The 13,833-nt window shown below is 40.4% G+C and overlaps 1 protein-coding gene across 3 annotated transcripts in view; it reads right to left on the bottom strand.

Annotated features, from left to right (window-relative positions):
• Positions 1 to 11,941, bottom strand: part of CDC42 (cell division cycle 42) — a 46,566-nt gene extending 34,625 nt beyond the window's left edge. The window contains exon 1 of one of the 3 annotated variants that reach the window (XM_057550655.1): positions 11,803 to 11,941. The gene's annotated coding sequence lies outside the window, so the exon portion shown is untranslated. Of the gene's footprint in view, positions 1 to 10,821; positions 10,843 to 11,802 lie in introns of those variants that run through there. The other 2 variants (XM_057550651.1, XM_007175080.3) reach the window with 2 other exon arrangements.
• Positions 11,942 to 13,833: the final 1,892 nt, after the last annotated feature.

Raw genomic sequence — 13,833 nt, 5'->3', positions numbered from 1 at the left:
GCAAAAGACAGAAGACTACTGACATGTCCACCAACAGGGGAATGGTAAAATAGGTTATAATACAAAGGAATATCATGCAACTATTTAAAAAGAATAAGCTATAGTGCCTGTTATGGACTAAACTGTGCCCACCCCCACCCCCTGGCTGCCACAAATTGATATGTTGAAGTGATAAACACCAGTAACTCAGAATATAAGTTAGAGATAGAGCTTTTAAAGAAGTAATTAAGGTAAAATGAGATCATATTGGTGGGCCCTAATCTAATATAACTTGGTGTCCTTATAAGGAGATTAGGACACAGACAAAGAGGAAAGACCAAGTGAAGACACTAAAAGTCCACCATCTATAAACCAAGCAGAGAGGCCCTCAGAAGAAACTAACCCTGCCAACACCTTGATTTTAAACTTCCAGCTTTTAGAACTGTAAGGAAATAAATTTCTGTTGTTTAAATCACCCAGGCTATGGTACTTTGTTAGAATAGCCCTAGCAAACAGTGCCAATACAGAGCCAATGTGCAAGATCTTCAAGATATATTAAGTTTTTAAAAAGCAAAGTGCAGAAGAGTTGTGTATAACATGCCGATTTATGTATGTGAATTTTTTTATGGAGAGGAGATACACATACACTTACAGGTGCAGAGACTATGTACAAAGACACTTACAGGTGCAAAAACACATCTGCTAGACAAAAGTGACTGCTTCTGGGAAGGGGATAAGGGTGTGTCTGGGATGGGATGGGTAGACTTATTTTTCATCATATTCTCTTTTGTACTGAAGTTCTCACCATATGCATGTAATATTTTCTTTAATTTAAAAACAAAACTATCAATTAAAATGAAAAGATCTCCAAAACACATTCAACAATTAAGAAAAACACCACAAGCAAACCTGGTCTAAAAGTTATCAAGTCCTAAACTCACCAAAATCTGATCTATTTCATGAGCGTAAGCATTTTTTTTAATGCCCTGCATTGTATTGTATTCTAAGAGCCATAAAAACATCCAGTCATTTGTCTCAATAATTCCATTTCATCCACTTAGTACTGCAATGTAAATCACTCAACTTACCAATGTATTTCAACAATTAAAACATTTTTATTCCCATTTTTGAAAAAAATAATTCCACTTCAGATAATTTATCCAAAATGAATACTTTATCAAGAAACAATGAAATGCCATAACAACAGAAAAAAATGATTAAGTAACAATACACCAGAGGATGAAATGCTATATATATTAAAAATAGTTGTGAAGACTACCAACATAGTAAACAATGTAAAAAAACAAACCCAAGAAGAGTTAGCAGCTGTGCTGGAGTGTGTGTGTATCAGTTAAAGGACAAGAAACAAGTGCGTAACAGATCTTATTCAATCTTCACTGCGTCAGGACACAAGTTAGAGTCTAAAACATGTTACAACAGACTTATGTTCTTCCAAGAAACAACCCTATATACTATAAAAGTCAGCAAAATATTTAAGTACCTATTATAGCACTACACTGGATAAGGCAGAAACCCTGTCTTCAAAACATTTTAGTAATTTACTGAATGCCTACTCTGTGCCAAACACTATGCTAGATAGCTTGACATACATCACCTTGTATATTTTACTGGCTATAAGCAGAAGAGATTAACACAATTGTAGTAGTCTGCTACAAAATTACACTATAAACTACAAGTTCCATAGATTTTCAAAAGAGTAATTAATAAAATATGGGGGTGGTCTAGAAGAACGAGAATAAATCTCTAGTTAGATAGAATACCAGGAGAAAGGGCACAAGTCGTGCTAGCCTGCAAAGTGAAAGAAACACACACACATGCACACACAGGATGAGTTCAAGTCATACAGACTGAAAGCTAAGCAGAGGAACTTTCATTTAACGTGGGTGGGGACAGGAGGCTACCATTTCTTTCTGATCCATGAACAAGTTTTTTTTAGGAATATCAATCTTGTACCTGTATTCCGATGAACTGTCAAAGGTAACCAGATAAAGTACAGGAACTCAGCTAAGAAACTACTTTAATAATCCAAGATTTACATGAAGGACCTGCACTAGGGTAGTAATCGCATGGCAGTAGAGAAGAAACAGTTGACCAGTTTGGGGGTGGAGGGTGGGTTTGTTTAAGGAGGTAGTAAATTAAGAAAGAAGTTTTTTTTAGTTCGGGAAATTACAGGATAGGTTTGTACCACAGATAAATGGAGAAGTTGGAAAAAGAAATCTTAGGGTCAAGTTGTTATGTTCTTAAAGCACTCTTGTGAGAAAACATGCAAAAGAATAGCCTTTCCAGAATCAGAACACAATAATTTGGTCCTAAGTCTATCAAGGATGAAATCACGTGCCAGTCTGTATCAGAAATCCCACATACAAGCATACATTTGCAGAAAAAAAAAAAAGTTACTATATTACCTAGACAACACACACACACAGTAAAATGAGTGACAAACTGAGAACCTTTCTTTGAACAGGTTACCAGGTGAGAGGCCAACTACAAAACTAACCATGATCATTTAGACTTTGTTATATCTAATGAGGCAGAGGTACCTACATTCAGATCCTCATATAATCTATTTTACAACCTACAAGCCATTTTTAAACCAGATTACCAAGATTCTGAATCAAAGCAGTCTACCAATTTTGATGTAAAATCTGTTAACGGGGTGAACTTCTTCAGAAGCACTCAACTGTGTGCTCGAAGAAATAATTTGACAAAGAATAAGAGATGCTATAATATTTGCACTAAATTCTATGTCAATGCAGTACAGCTGGCATGACTGCAGGCTGCATAGCAGTGAGTAACAGTATAGTTCTATTCACTAAAAGAGATCAAGAGAAACAGAAACAACGAAGAGTTGCAAAGACTGAAAAACAACCAATATGTGTTGGCAACAAATCTGCTTTTAAAGGCCACTTTGCAACCAAAGACAACACCATCAAAGCACAAACTTCTACCTTGATTATCAATTGTTTCTATGGAAATTATATACATACACCATATTTTGAGAAGCTAAGTTCCTATAATGATATTCCAGATGTATCATGGAATACATCTGTTTAATGTCTATTTTTAAAGACTTCATATAAAATTAAGCAAAACAGTACCTGTCACTGATTAAGAGTGACTACAGTAATTCCCTCTATCTACAACGCTCTTCCCTGGATGACTCATTCAGTCACATCCCCGACAGATCTTTGCTCAAATGTCATTCTGGATTTGAGAACTCCTCTGACTACCTTATTTTAAATTGCAACCCAAGTTCTACAAACCCAGAAGCACTCCACTGTACCCTGCCTCTCCTTCTTCATTTTTAGCCAAACACTTATCTCCAACTCACACACTAGTATGTCAATTTCATGGGAGACAGAGATCTGTTTGGTCTACTGTATTCACTGCTATATCCCCAATACCTAGAACAGTGACTTTGCACACAAAGGGTTGTTGAACTCACAAATGAATAAAATAGTATGGGTTAGAGATGCAGCAAGTCAAAAAAACTTGTTCTTTGGACTCAGAATATACCCGTTAGTGGGTCCTCTAATCTCCTAAACCCTCATCTATTACTATCTGGATAAACAACAAAACAAAACAAAACAAAATTTAATACCCTCTGAGAGAGAAGGATTCTATTCCTAAAGCTTAAGTCACGTCCACAGTCTGAATTAGCTAAAGTAGTTAACAGCAAGTGTTTAATAGCCACCCAGCATCATTTTTGGGAATAAATACCCTGTATCATCTCTAGCAACTCTATTCTCTATCCTGTTCTAGTAATGCACAATTCTACAGACTTTTTTTTTTTGGCCTCATGGCATGCATGATCTTACTTCCCTGACCAGGGACTGAACCCTCGCCCCTTGCAGTGGAAGCACAGAGTCTTAACCACTTGGCCACAAGGGAAGTCCCTCTACCAATTTTTAAACTAGCAAAAAGACGATACTTTCCTAGAAGAAGCAGGATCCCCACAAAGTATGTGTATCACATTGTGTTTGCAACTATATCAGAGTGACATAGTTAATGTAACCAATCTTACACTGTCATTTTATAATTAAAACATGCTTCTAATTTTGGAACAATGCACTCAGATTTAAATCAATTAAAATAGTGTATAATGAACTTAAGGAATCACATAATTGCCAAAAAGTTATCTCCAGAATCTGCATCTTCAACTTTGCCATTGATTAGTTCTATTTTAAAAGCTGCTTCTATGTCTTAGGTTTCCTTTTTTAGAGTGTGTTTTAATATTTGTAAAGAATCATCTCATCTTCATATTTTAAAAAAGAGAGGCAGAGTGCAAGAGACAGATTTTTTTATAAGAGCAGAAATGATACCAATTTCTCCAACTGAAAGTAGCAGAGGTAAAGAATTTCGTGCCAACAGAAAACAAACTTTTGTATCTTCAACATATGTGTCACATTCAAGACATGAATTAATCTTGCTCCTGAAGAAAAATTACTCAATTACCAAAAAACAATAATTTTTTTAAAAGAACTAAGACAGCCCAACCTAAGTCCTTAACCCCAATCCTGATACACAAAATGATGTCTTTTCCCAACTCTCCCACCTCTCTCAGATAAAATGATTTTTCTGTTCCTGGCTCTGATTTAACTAGAATCAAGGACAAGTTTTAAGGCAAATACATCTTCATTTCCATGTAACACATGCAACCAGAAAAAAAAAATTAATGTAAAAGATGGGATCTGGGGTGGGTTTTTGTTCTTGTGAGGGAGAATTGGATTGGGCAGTATGTATGACAAGAAAAAGAAAAGGAAATATGTCAAATTATAAAATACAAAAAACTTACAGATTACTACCACAAACTCCTAAAAAACTTCTCATGTACATTAACAATTATTTTTTTAAACATAGAAATTCTTTGCATCGCAAATAAAATAGTTAAAAATTATATGACTTTCAGAGCTTTGGCTTTGAAATTACTGCAAGCTTTTCAGAATACTGGAAAACAATAAATACCTAAACTAGGATCACTGATCCAAGAACAAAGGAAACTGGAGACAGTGACTCCATTTCACAAATTTCCTTTGTAGCCACTGGACAATCACTTCCCCAGTCCCTAATAATGGTCTGCTTTTCCCTTCCAATACCTTGCCCCATTTTTAAGTTGAGATGGAGTTACTCCCCCACAGACACCCCAAAGATGGGTTTTATATGTAAAATGCTAAATTTCATCCCAAGGAACTACATATTAGCAATTTCTGTACAATAGCTCTTGAGTGGGGTTTAGGCCACAGCAAGAATAGATAATCTATGGCCTCTGCTGAAGCCTCTACCTTTCACGTGCCTCAGTAACTTGAGAAAATTTTTCCCATTTTTCTACCCATAGCAAAGCCACACCAACAGCTCCTGAACCTAATAGAGATTAACAAGCCACGAGACACCAGCATCTCCCAGTCCACTTTCTCAAAGCTTTAGAGGGTGTTCCATGGGTGGGGGAGGCAGGACCGTCATCAAACAAGTTTAAGAAACACTGAATTAGGACTTCCCTGGTGGTCCAGTGGGTTAAGACTCCGCACTCCCAATGCAGGGGTTGCAGAGTTCCATCCCTGGTCACGGAAGATCTCATACGCCGCATGGTGCAGCCAAACAAACAAAAAAAAACACTGAATTCAACAGATTCTCTGATGATCTAAATTCTGTGAACCTTTAATAAACTTACACACATCATGAATTTCCAAGATGGGGATATAATAAGTAGGATTTCCAATTTATTTGATACCTACCCCCATGGAAATCTCTTCCAGGTATTCTGAAACACACCAGAGAAACAACACCGGCATTACTCTTAAAATTTAAATTATCCCTTAACCCCATCTCCACTGATTATTATAAACTCTTAGGATGAACTAACATTCCCTTTGGCCTTATGAACAAATAAATCATATGACCTAAAATAATTCAAACATTTTCATAGCTTATATTTTGTAGTATGTATACTATTTGTACACTTTCTGAAACAAATGAGGGTATTAGATTTTGATTTAAACCCCAGCACTCTAATATTCACAGGAACTATCCATTCATTCCTAGTTATCTGATAAATGAAATTTTACATTTTAAAATCTAAGTTTATTTTTAAATCTTACTGTTAATCTTAAACTTCACAATAAAAATATAGTTTTCTGGCAAAGTAATAAGTGATATAGATGGTTTAATTCTTCAGAAGATTCTAAAATTGAGCTCCTCTCAAATAGCATTCAGCTGGTGAAACAAATACTAGTAACTATAGTGAAGTTGTATTAGGAATGAAAATCCTTGAAACCACACATAACAATGATTCTTTGTTAAGAAACTTTATTCTTTCACTTCCTACTCCTCTTCATCTGCTTTTAAATAGATTTAAAAGCAAACCAAACAAAAAAAAATTACAAATATCCTTAAATTGCCTACCAACAAAGCAAATGGATTGTAGCTGAAATCTTGCTTATGATTTCTTCTACAAAATTTATCATCTCATACTCTTTAACACTAATTAACATGGTATTCTTTCATTCCACCTCCATTTCTCCCTCTGGTTTCATTTGATCTGTTATTCTCAATCTCTTCTGTTTACACAAGGAGTAACAAAAAGTGATCATCTTTTTAGCTGAAAACAATGGCTGTGGCTTACTATCCAACAGCAGACAGCTTCATATTGCCATCTGGGACACAGAGAATGGACACAGGTGTGCCTGAGACAATGATCCCCCAGCTCTCCTGGGGCTGTAGCACCTCTAGCCAGCCAAGAATAGTCTTATCCATTTACTCCAGTGTAGCATACAATATTTTTCTATGTCTCCCTTGATTTGAAAAGGGTTAGGAAACATTGCTCTAGAGCATACACTGCTACATCAAATAGTGTAAGAAAAAAGAAAAATTAAAGAAAAATTCAATCAAGTCCTTTAAAAATAGCAATAATTTTTTCAGGATGGTAGCTATATTAAGACTTGATTTTAGTTATTAACATTTTCCCTTGGGACTTCCCTGGTGGTACAGTGGTTAAGAATCCGCCTGCCAATGCAGATGACACAGGTTCGAGCACTGGTCTGGGAAGACCCCACATGCCACGGAGCAACTAAGCCCATGCACCACAACTACTGAGCCTGCGCTCTAGAGCCCACGAGCCACAACTACTGAGCCCTTGTGCCGCAACTACTGAAGCCCACGGGCCTAGAGCCCGTGCTCCACAACAAGAGAAGCCACCACAGTGAGAAGCCCATGCACCGCAATGAAGAGTAGTCCCCTCTTGCTGCAACTAGAGAAAGCCCACGCGCAGCAACGAAGACCCAACGCAGCCAAAAATAAATAAATAAGTAAATAAATTTTTTAAAAAAACCAAACATTTTCCCTTGAGATTGGAGATATGATTTTAGTTAAAAAAAAAAAAAAAAGCAGAAAACATTTTTTACATTTGATCAGCTAAATGCCAACTTTGTATTTCACCTGTTTTCATAACCAACAATTATGTGAACGATCCTAATCATATGCTCTTCGTAACAATTAGTTTTCCACAAAAAGTCACTGCGTTCAAACATGTAACTGAACTCAAGCTCAAGCAGTTCTAAAACTAGAATTTAAGATTATTTATTTATTATTAAGTGGGTAATGACTCTTTAGTAACTAAACAACACATTAGTTCCTGATAATGAGAACAGACATGCAGCGATTCTACACAACACGCAAGAAACTATAACTCAATCCTTTAAAAGCCAAATAGGTTTCACATTCACTTCCTGATTACAATCCTTGCAATAAATTCTGATATGCTGCCTGAAAGAGACCAGGTTATACTTAAGTAGGAGGAAAAACAAAAATAAAGCACTCAACACTTTTTGTGAAATCCAGCAGTCTTAAAGAGGGTGCTTCAAACATCAAGGTGCATAAAAATCACTTGGGGATTTTGTTAAAATTCAGATTCTGATTCAGTAGGACTGGGATGGAGCCTGATATTTCTAAGGAGCTCCAAGCTGATGCTTAGGCTCCTGGTTCACAGACTACATACTGCATACTTGAGAACTTACACCCCTACTTCCATGACACTGGTTAAGATAATGGATAAAAATTTAAAGCAGACACCAATCCTCACCTCATTTAATTTTTATGGTTTCATGAGATTAATCTGGGGGGGGGATGGTTATTAAACTGTTGATGTTTGAGAGAAACGCAGATAACTTCTGAAAGGTGGGGGCATTAAGAGAGGTTGTAATAATAACAAGGGCAAACACCTACAGAGCACTTACTATGTGCCAGTGAACTGTCTTAAGTACTTCACTTAGATTAACTGATTCTCCTAACACTGTGAGGTAGAAACTATTGCCAGCCCTATTCTACAGAAGGTAAACTGAGTGACAAAGACTTTACTCAGATTGCATGTAACTAATAAATGCCAGAGCCAGGATTTAAATCCAAGCAGTCTAGTTCCAGAGTCTACACTTTTAATCACTATACTAACAGTGTCTTTCCCAAGAACATACAACAGAATTAAAATAGCAAATCAAAATGGCTTACTCTCAGAGAAAATGATGCAAGTGTTAGAAGTGTAAAGTGTTAAAGAACAGAGTGAGCAACAGAGGTTCTCTTCAGGTGACTGACCACTGAGGCTTGGTGAACACCATGACTTAACAATATGTAGTATTTTGCTCTATTAGAAATTGTTCTGGACTTCAGCATAATAGCTAAATAGTTGAAAAAAATTTTTTTTTAATTTTTTTTAATGGGAGACCATTTCGGTGGCAAAAATGGGGCTTCACTTCATGGTATAAGCAGTTTGAGACCAATGTCCCAGGGGCAACTAGTAACGAAGAGTTCTGACATCCAGGACTTATAATAGCAGCAGTGGTAGACATAGCTGAAATGACAAGTAATGAAAATTGCTTTAGCAAAAATATTTTGGACTGAAGGGATGAGTAACTAAAAGTAGAAACGTAAGGGACAAAGCATAACATGACCAGGAATTTGATACTGTTGAGTTGAGGGGAAGAAGTGGAAAAATTAAACTGCTATTTCAAACAAAGAAATACAGGAAGGAAACAAACATTGAAGTCTGAATAATTTTTAGGAGAATAAGAACTGGTCATCAGAAAAGATTTTCTAAGCAATGGTTAACTGTTCAGACAGTACAGCTGCAGAAGATATAGGACTAAACAGATGAATATGGTCAAACAAAAGTAGATGAGTAATCATCACTTCAATGAGCCCAAATATGAATATGGCTGACCAAGCACAAAAGAGGTCCCAGGAAACACAGTACACAGGCCTACAGAATATGCAGAAAGTGAAAATATTAACCCTCAGACATCACATTCATTCATTTGACAAACATTTCTTGAGACACATCATGGGTCTGGCACTATTCTAGGTGCCAGGGATACAGGAGTGACCATACCAGGTCAAAAGCCCTGCCTTCATAGACTTACATTCTAGTGGGAGAAACTAACAGACTTGGAAGAGAATACTGAATATTGAAAGCCTAGAATGAAGCCCTTTAATATAGGAGAATATACAGATCTATTTATGGGACATAAGTTAACAAAATATTAACCCCTCCTTCCCCAGCAGAGGAAACTCTGTAGCCTGAAGTGTTGCTCATTAAGCATTCTTTGTCCTCTCAAAAAAGACCCTAAAATGATAAATGTATTTAAAATGTATCTACAAATCAAGTACAATTTGACTTTTACTTCCAAGAATGGCTATAAGTACTACTGCCAGACAGGCAGCACAATAAATTGTACTTCTAAGTTTTCCAAATGCAACACTTCTTGGATCAAAACATTTTATTAGTGTAACCATTTTTAAAATAACTGGAAATGCTTCTATAATATACCACAAAATTATAAGTGGAAAAAGTATCCGAATAAAGGAAAACAAATCTTGAAGTTACAAAAAAGTCAAGATTTGGGCTTGGTGGACTTTAAAAGAATCTCACCAATATTTGATTTTAGCCCCTGACTACCCTAAGCTGTAACACCTGCCTCAGACTGCCAAAAAATTAAGTTCAACTGAGTACAGGTGTCAGTTATTACATGCAAACATTTTAAGAGGCTGTGAGCCTTCTGGGTCTTGTCTACCAACACCTACACACTACAGAAAGCTGATTTAAACCTACCACTTCTTTTAAGTGTTTCTTAACGAGCAATCTGTTCTCTCTATACGAAGAAGGAGAAACAATAAGAAAATACTCGTTTCAACATTAACTATCCTTATAACAATGCATTACACAGTTGGATCTCATTTGCTTTACAATGCTAACATTTTTCTGTGCTACAGTACCCTGGATGTACCTAACATTCTGGAGAACAAATACTGTGATCCCCAAAGTCTGAAAATGTTACTCACTTAAGTTTTTTTGGTAAAAAAACCAAAACCTGTTTTTAATTACAAAATTAAAGTGACTAGCAAGCAAAGATTAGGTAAAATGAACTGATTCTCTTTTCACCACACCCTTGCCACAAAAAATGCACGAGTGTAGACTTAGGTACATACTCTGAATCAGTAAGTCATATGGGAGAAGTTAAACAATCTGGGAATGTCATTTTGGACCAAAGAAATGCTTCCACAAATAAATTAACTTCATTCCAGTACTCAAAGGGATCTTTAAAGTTACTGCCTACGCAAGTGTTGTCTTACGCTTTATTTCCTGGCACAAGCTCATCTTGAGATTTTAACCTTCCTGGCTTTTAGATGCATATGAGACGGCCAGAATTTCAAAAGGTTATCTCTGAATACGATGAGTTGGGAAACAGGCAGGATCTGCCACTGGGTGACCCAACCGAGCCAACAAAATGCTGTCTTAATTTAGTGAGTCCCTGACTTGTAGGAGTTAAAAACTCTCACCCCTTATATTGCGATGACGTAATCTTCCCCACTGCATTTCTCTTGGACTTAAAGGGGAGGACAAAAAAAAAAAAAAAAAAAAAAACGAACAAAGAAAATTTCCCCCTAAAGAGAGGAATTAGGCAAACGGCAGAACGACAGTTTCGGGAGGTGGTTAGGTAACTCCCTGAAAGGGAAGCTTCAGCTGAATAGGCAGGGAGAGTTGGAGAAGGAAATGTAAATGGTATTAGGAACTCGACCTAAGGCAGGAATAAAGGAGACCGGAGAAGCGGTGACCAGGCCCACCCCGCGGGACAAGGCGTCGGGCTGCGGGACCGCCGAGGGAGGCGCACGGCAAGCAAAGCCCCGGGCCGTCAGCGAGCCGCGCGCTGCCCGGCCGCCACTTCCCCGCCGCGCTCGCAGTCCGCTCCCCTCCCCCCGCCCGCCGCAAAATGTCCGCGGCAGCGCCCGGCGAAGCAGGAAGTCGAAGCCGGGGCGCGGGGGGCAGACCCGGCCTGGGAGCCCGAGTCACCGCCACCCTGCGCACCCCAGGCGCCCGCCAGCGGCTCCGCGGTCCATGGCGCCCCGGACCGCCGCCCGCCCTAGGGGTCCGCGGCGCCGGGGGGAGGGGAGCAGGGCGGTCGGGATGGGTGTGACCCTTTCCTTCCGCCGCTGCCAGGTGACAGCCCGGCCCCGGCCGCGCCCTCGGCCCGGCCCCGGCGTCCCGGCCGCACACCTCTTGGCTGACCTGTGCCCCCTAGCCTTGCCCTCCGAGACCCCCTCCGCTCCGTCCCCCGACAGAACCCGGACCCGCGCGAGCCCGGACGGCGCCGCGCGAGCCCGGCACCCCCCCCTCCACCGCGCGCGCCCCACGATCCGAGGCTTCCAGGGATCCCAGAGATGGGGTGTTCCCCCCCGGACGGGAAGAGGCCGGGGGCGACGCGGCGGGGACCGGACCGTAGACAGTCCGCTCCCGCGGGGAGCCTCGGGCCCCGCACTCACCTCAGCTCCTCCGCCGGGGCGTTGGCAGCAGTGCGCGGGGTCTCCTCGGCTGCCGGACAGGGGCACGCGCCTGACGTCAGCACGCAGGACACGCACGGTTGGGTGCCCGCGGAAAAGGGAGGGCCCGGGAGGCGAAAAAAAGCAGAGCGGTTCCGGGCGGGGCCTGAACTCATCCCCTCTCTGGGCTCTGGCCGCCTAACGCGCACGCGCCAGCCAGCGCCGCTTGCTAGTTGGTGGCTGGTATCCGTAACTCTTTCTCCAGTGGTTCCGCTGAATTTGTAATAATGCTATAAACGGTCGTTTGCGAAGCGCTTCCACTAACATGTCTTTTGATCCTTGCAACCTTACAAAGTTTTATCATCCCGATTTTGCAGAGAAGACAGTGGCTACTCAAACAGGGGCAGTGACTTGCCCGAGATCACACTACAAGTGGACAGCCTCCTGACTCCCCAGGCCTGTATTCACTCCGCCTTGGCGTGAGAGCTGAGGCCTCGCTTCTCATCTCTGCCAACAACCCACTGTCCCTCGCTCCAACCACATCGGTCGTCTTTTGGTTTAGAGACTTCCTCCCCACCGAAAGGCCTCGCACTCACCGTTTCTCCTGGCTTCCTCCTCTTCAGCCCTTCCGTTGGCTTTCAGCCTTCAAATGTCACTGCCTTCCTGATCATCCTATCCACACAGCACCTGTTTATCATGTGTCTTTCCGGCTAGTGTGCAAACTTCGGGAGAATAGGAACTTTCTCTGTCTTTTCTCAGATGTTTCCCAGTGTTAGAGGGAAATAGCTTATCTTAATAATAGTTCGTTTATTGATGACTACCACAGTTATTTGGCCAAGAAAAACACCTATTTCCAATATAGTTAATAGTCGTATTTTCTTTTGGACTTTTTAATTACACAAGAAGAATAACTACATTTTTTGAGTGTTTACCATAGGTATGGTGCTAACAGGTTTGCATGTAATAGTAGGTAATGTAAAATTCATAACCACCCTATAAGTTAAGAACTATTACCCCCACTTATTGATGCATGAAGGTGTTAAGGGACTTACCCAATGTCACCAAGCCAGGCAGTAGCAGAGCTGGGACTTGAACCCAAGAGGCTGGCTCTAGTTGACCTACATACTACCTAGCAGGTTTATTGCAAAGAAATCAGGAGATAAGCTTCAGCTGTAGTCCTACCCCTAGTGATGCCAACTATTAACATTTTGGTGTACACCTTTCCAGATATTCATAGATATAGATACATGTATACACATTTGTTGCACAAAGACAGATTGTACTCTGCATTTCTCTCTCAAAACTACATTGTGAGCATCTTTCCATGTCAAATAAAGCATCATTTTTAAAGGCTTCATTCTACTATATGGGCATTACAGTGTTTATTCAATCAATCTTCTACTGTTGGAATTTAGGTTATTTTTGGCTACTGTAAATTTTTGACTCTTGTAAAGATGCATGAGCTTAATTTCTTAAACTTGAGGGAAAACTGGTTGTTTTCTCCCCCTGCAAGACCAGTTGGCAGTGACCTTTCCTCCACCCCATCTTACAATTCCATCAGTGTCCCCAGACAGTGTCTGCCCTTTCCATCAGCAGCAATATCTTGTGAGGTGTCACCCAACCATTTGGCTTTTCCTGCCTTTATTCTGAAGACAAGGACTCACTTAGCACTTTGTCTATCATGTTATCAGGTTTTTGTCAGAAGGACCCTCCCCAACATTTTCACAGCCCCCAAGGTATTAGTGTTACTATTTGACCCCAGTCTACACCTTCCCCTGCTGCCAGCCCAGACCCCCACCTCCTAGTGCCCCTTCCCCACAGCACCACTGGCTGCAGCTGCTTCATATTGGCAGAAGGGGCAGCCTGTGGGTCTCCAGGCCTCCTTCCCCTGTGGTTACCAGCCCAGGGTCCGTTCCTTCTTCCTTTGGTAACAGCACTTCCACTTCTCCTGGGGCAAGCCTTCCCCCAGTTCTCAATCCCTGTGGCTCTAGAGGAGATGTCTACCCCTAGTTACAGGGATAGACATGTGACCCA

The sequence above is a fragment of the Balaenoptera acutorostrata genome, chromosome 1, assembly GCF_949987535.1.
Source record: "Balaenoptera acutorostrata chromosome 1, mBalAcu1.1, whole genome shotgun sequence".
Lineage (NCBI taxonomy): Eukaryota > Metazoa > Chordata > Mammalia > Artiodactyla > Balaenopteridae > Balaenoptera > Balaenoptera acutorostrata.
The sequence above is the reverse complement of the archived record's forward strand: the minus strand, read 5'-3'. Positions and strand labels throughout refer to the sequence as shown.